The following is a 5,396-nucleotide window of genomic DNA, read 5'->3' as shown; positions in this document are numbered from 1 at the left end:
CCACCTGTGGATCAGGTGAGGGAGAGTTCTTAGAGAAGAAGTGCATGGTTTTTTTTTTCCTTCCAAAATTGTATTTAAATTCTAGCTAGTTAATATAGAGTGCAATATTGGTTTCAGGAGTAGAATTCAGTGATTCATCAATTACATACAACACCCAGTGCTCATTGTAATAAGTGCCCTCCTTAATATCCATCATATATCTGGCCCATCCCCCACTCACCTCCCTCCATCAACCCTCAGTTTGTTCTCTACCTTTAAGAGCCTCTCATCACTTATTTCCCTTTCTCTTCCCCCTCCTTTTCCATATGTTTTGTTTCTTAAATTCCACATATGAGTGAAATCATGTGGTATGTGTCTTTCTCTGAATGACTTATTTTGCTTAGCATAATTCACTCTAGCTCCATCCACATCATTGCAAATGGCAAGAAGTATATGTTTGGACAGATCTTCCAAAATAATGGTTATTGGTATCTCCTCCTTCCATGTCAATCCATGGCTTCAAACCACCATTTTTATATATTGATGAATTTCTTTCTCCTCCCTTTTTTAAATGAGCTTCAGATTCTTATATAAAACTTGCAACTGAAATATCTCCTTAGAAATCCTGTAGACCCAAATCTTAACATGTCAAAGACTGAATTCATCATCTGACCACCCAAAACTTGATCCTCCTGCTTCATACCCTATCTCAATGAAAGGAATCATAATCAATGCATTGAGCCATATAGGAAATGTGAGAATTAACCCAGACTCTTCACTGTATTATTATCCCTTTCTTCCCATGTCGTCCCTCTTAACACCCAAGGATGCAAATTATACATCCTTTAATATCATTTGCATTTGTTCCTTCTACTTGACTCCCACTAATGGCCACTGCTCTAGTCAGTAGCCATAGTTTCTAATCTGATTACTCCCATAGTCTCCTAACTAGACTTTCTGGGTTTCAAAATGGTTCTTTTCCCATTTACTCTCTACACATCTCATAAAAGACATCTTCCAAAAGCATAGCTTTAATCATTTTATTATGCTGATTAAATTCCTTCAGTAGGCCACCACAGCTTTTAGGATAAGATTTAGCGACAAAAATTCTTCATCATCTGGCTCCTGACCACTCCTCCAACTTTGCCCCCATCACTTCTTCACAGTCAATGTATTGTCTAGTCATCCAGAAGCATTTTCAGTTTCCCAGATTTGACAGGTTATTTCATGCTTTTCTACTTGCTTCCCCTGACCTGTTTTCACTCTCTGGTATACCTTACCTCTGTTAACATTTTCATCCAACTAATAGCTAGTGTCTCTTCAAAACTCAACTAAGAAGTTCAATTTTCATCGTCTGTGAGAAACTTCCTAGAAGACACATTTGGCTTGATTTTTTATCTCCAACATTTAGCCCAGTGCCCAGTATAGAGTAAGTGTTAGATACATGTTTATAATATAAATAAATTACAAACCTACAGATTTTGGGCAAAACTGCCTGGGCTGGTTGCAGCTCCATCTTCTCACATTGTGGGCAATAACTACCCCCTGCTTTTCAGTCAACACAAGTTTTCCCCCAGACTCTTCTGATGGTTCCCTCAGCTCAGTGTATCTCAGTTCATGGACCACAGGCTGAGAGGAGTGAACCAGACAGCTCTGACAGTCAGCACTGCTTCTGGGTACCAGTGCAGACAGAAGGAGCCCAAAAAGCACAGGAAAGTATAAACAGATTCTTGAAATCTCCAAGGAACACAATCAATGCTTCCTTGCTTGATCAGGGAAAATTCAAAAATGAAGGACTGATCTTTTGGAGTCTAGAATTACAGTCCTTACTATGAGGTCTTTGCTGATACTTGCAATTCACACTGTTCACTTTCTTGATCATCTAGGATAATTCTCTATTTCTGTTATTCAGTTTAGTTTTAGTTTTAGTTTTAGTTTTAGTTTCAATTTTAGTTTGGGAGACAGAGTGCACACGTGCAAGCAGGGGAGGGGCAGAGAGAGAGAATCTGAAGCAGGCTCCACACTGTCCACAACTGAGCCTTGTACAGGGCTCAATCTCATGAACTGAACCATGAGATCAGGACCAGAGCCGAAATCAAGAGTCTGATGCTTAACCGACTGAGCCACCCCAGAGCCCTTCTGTTATTCATTTTAATACCTGACTACGTTTTGTGTAACTCCACAGTTACATGTAAGCAGTTTGTAGAAAACACACACACATACACACACACACGCACGCACGCACATACAATAACATAGCATATTTCTCAATGTCAGAAGTACCAGAAACCTGGAGAAGGATAAATAGTCAGATTTTTTCTGAAAAAGAAGGGATGATTCTAGAATTTATAAACTCCTTATTGTGTCTAAAGTAAACAACTAGCAACAATAATTATTGAAAGGTGATTTGTGAGTATACAAAAGGTGAATCTGTAATCATCAAGAGGCTACTTGCATTCACAAAGGATAAATTATGCTAAATGAACCTAACTGTCTTTTCTAACTGGTAAACTAAATTATAACAACAATTCATATTAATCTGGGACTTTAAAATACAAAGCACTTTAAACAGGTAATTCTCAGTGAAGTACCATAGCATTATGGAAAGATAATATATTTTTAAGCAAAACAGATATGAGTTTGAATATTGGTGATACCTTTCTTCTCTGAGCCTCTTTTCTTCATCTGCATGTTTAAAACATATACAATAATAAAAGATGATCTGTTTCCCGATCCAGTTACTGAAATAAACAATATCTTCATTTCATGGAGAACTTATTCTAATTATTACCATTCTTAATTTTCTCAGTAAGCAGTGCAAAATGTAATAGTGTTATCTTTTTTTGCATATGAGAACATCCAGGGTAAATTTAAGTGATTTTTCATATGACACCCAACAAGTATGTTAAAGAACAAAGATATGAATCCTGTTCTTGGCTATATGCTTTCCCCTATGCCATGGAGGAGGGAGATAACTTCATTTCTTCATTTCTTAAGCACAGATTATATGAAATGATAAAGAACTAAGAACTGAATGATATTACAGTATGGAGAGTTTATAGCATTTAATTGACCAGACCTCCATAATGTTGATCAAAATTCACCTGGTTGGGGATGGGGTACACTCTTTCACCCCATAGAGCTCCGGAGTGGCCTATCTTCTTCAACAGTTTAATTAACTTAAATAAAGGGAATTCTGATTAAATATGAAAACAGAGAGTGCAACAAGTGGGCAATATGCTGGACATCAAAATCCAAAGTCATTTTAAAATAAATAGATAAGAATAGTGAGTCAAAATATTGAAACCAATTTAACCAGAGATCAAGAAAAAAAAATCCCATATTTATGATTTAAAAAATTAAACATGCTCACTTCAACAGCACATATACTGATATTGGAATGATACAGAGAAGGTTAATGTGGCCCCTGTGCAATCATGACACACAAATTTGTGAAGTGTTCCAATTTTTTTTTTATTATACGTCACGAGTAGAGAATTGGGGATACATGGTTTAACAGCAGAAAATATGAAAACAATTCTATGATTTAAGTTGATTACAAGCTCAATATGAATCAATAATTTGGCATATCTTTCACTTAAACTTGGCTCCATTCAAAAAAAAAATTCAGCATCATACACAATGAAGATGATGGTCTCAAAGTGTTCTGGGCTGATCAATCTTCACCTGGAATTTCACATTTAAATCTAAACATCAGGAGTGCCTGGGTGGCTCAGTTGGCTGGGCGACCAACTTCAGCTCAGGTCATGATCTCATGGTCGTGAGTTCAAGCCCCGTGTCAGGCTGTGTGCTGACAGCTCAGAGGCTGGATCCTGCTTCAGATTCTGTGTCTCCCTCTCTCTCTGCCCCTCCCCCACTCATGCTCTATCCTCTCTATCTCTCAGAAAAAAATAAACGTTAAAAAAAATCTAAACATCATATTTTGAAAAGAACCTTGACAAACCAAAGGCCATCTGGGAAACATTCCCAGGGTAGTGAAAAGCTCAAAATCTTATGCAAGAAATGCCTTGGAGATACTGGGGAAGTCTATACCAGAGGAAAGAAAACATGTGGGAAACATAATGAAAGGTCCAACTAGAAGAAAGATTTGACTTAGTCTTTGTAGATCCAAATAGTGGACCACAGACCATGCAAGGGAGACATCTCTCAGGGCAAAGTGATGGAAGTGAATGACAATGAAACCTACTGTTTACCAAGCACAAAGCTAATATGTACCTTATATACTTTATTTCTCACAAACCCCTTTAAGTAACAAGCACTGCTACCTCTATTTACAGATTTAAAAAAAATCCAAGCTGAAAAAATTAAAATTACTTGTCCAAGGTCCTAAAACCATTAAGTTCTTAATCAGGGATGAATCCTGACAACCCTATGATGTAGGTACAATTTCAGTTACAAAAAAACCTGAATTACCAAATTTGCTAAAGGTCAAAGGTAATTAAATGGTGGAACTGGCTTAATAAACACTTAAGTTGTACCAGGACCTGGGCAATACATTTTACAAGCATACTTTATTTCAATACCACAATGGCTTGTGATGGGTTTTGCTATTCCCTTTTACAGATAAGGACACTGAGGCATAGATAGATAAAGCAAACTTGCTCAAGATCATAAATGACTGAGATAGGATTAAGACCCAGGTCTATGTGGCTTAACCACTGTGCTATGCTGGCTCTCCCAGAGCAGCAGAAAGAATTATCTACCAACTATAGCTCTCTAAAAATGCTACAAGAGGTGGCCAGGTCTTCATCACTGAAGTAGTCCAAGTGGAAGCTGGTGGGCACTGTGTGAGGGTAGAACTGTGATGAGAAGACTGGGAACTCCAAGCTACTATGATTTTGTCAAATACGTTTTTTGGATTCATTCTTCACAGGACGTGCTAAGTACCAAATAGGTGCTTGGTAAGTATCTGTTGATTTGCATGGAATAGAAGTCCTCTCTCTAGAAGGGAACCCCTCGGTGCACTGCTGTGGGAGTTGTGGCTTTGCAAGTGAACTTTCTAGCTATTTGTGTCAAGGCTGAATTAGAGGGAGGCGGGCTTCCCAGCACAGCTAGCAATTAGAGTCCAACCCACAAATTCATGCACTGGACTGGCTGCTTGCGTGGGAAGGAGAAGGAAGGAGGCACTTTCAAGGGGAAGCAGAATAAAGTAGAGGCAGCCGTGGGCAGTAGCCCTGCAAGCTGTGGCCACAAGAACAGCCTGGACAGCTGGCCTCGGTCTTGATTTGGATTAAGATGTTTATTCTGCTCTGCCTCCCAGGCTTCTCCCTTCCTGCCCCAAAGGCTATCCACTTGAGTGTCTGAAAAGGTGATTAATTAGACACAGACTCTCAGGACCCGCCAAGAAATGTTCTCAGACTAAGATTCACACTGGGGGTGAAAGATACCCTCCCAGT

The 5,396-nt window shown here is 38.8% G+C and overlaps 1 non-coding gene across 1 annotated transcript; it reads left to right on the top strand.

The window, feature by feature from the left end:
- The first annotated feature begins 3,344 nt into the window (after positions 1-3,344).
- Positions 3,345-3,451, top strand: LOC122202629. Its single transcript, XR_006194775.1, has one exon. It is a non-coding gene; the product is annotated as a U6 spliceosomal RNA (small nuclear RNA).
- The last annotated feature ends 1,945 nt before the right edge of the window (positions 3,452-5,396 follow it).

Source organism: Panthera leo, chromosome A1, assembly GCF_018350215.1.
Source record: "Panthera leo isolate Ple1 chromosome A1, P.leo_Ple1_pat1.1, whole genome shotgun sequence".
In the NCBI taxonomy this organism is placed as follows: domain Eukaryota; kingdom Metazoa; phylum Chordata; class Mammalia; order Carnivora; family Felidae; genus Panthera; species Panthera leo.
Note: the sequence above shows the minus strand (reverse complement) of the source record. Positions and strands in the feature narration are given on the sequence as shown.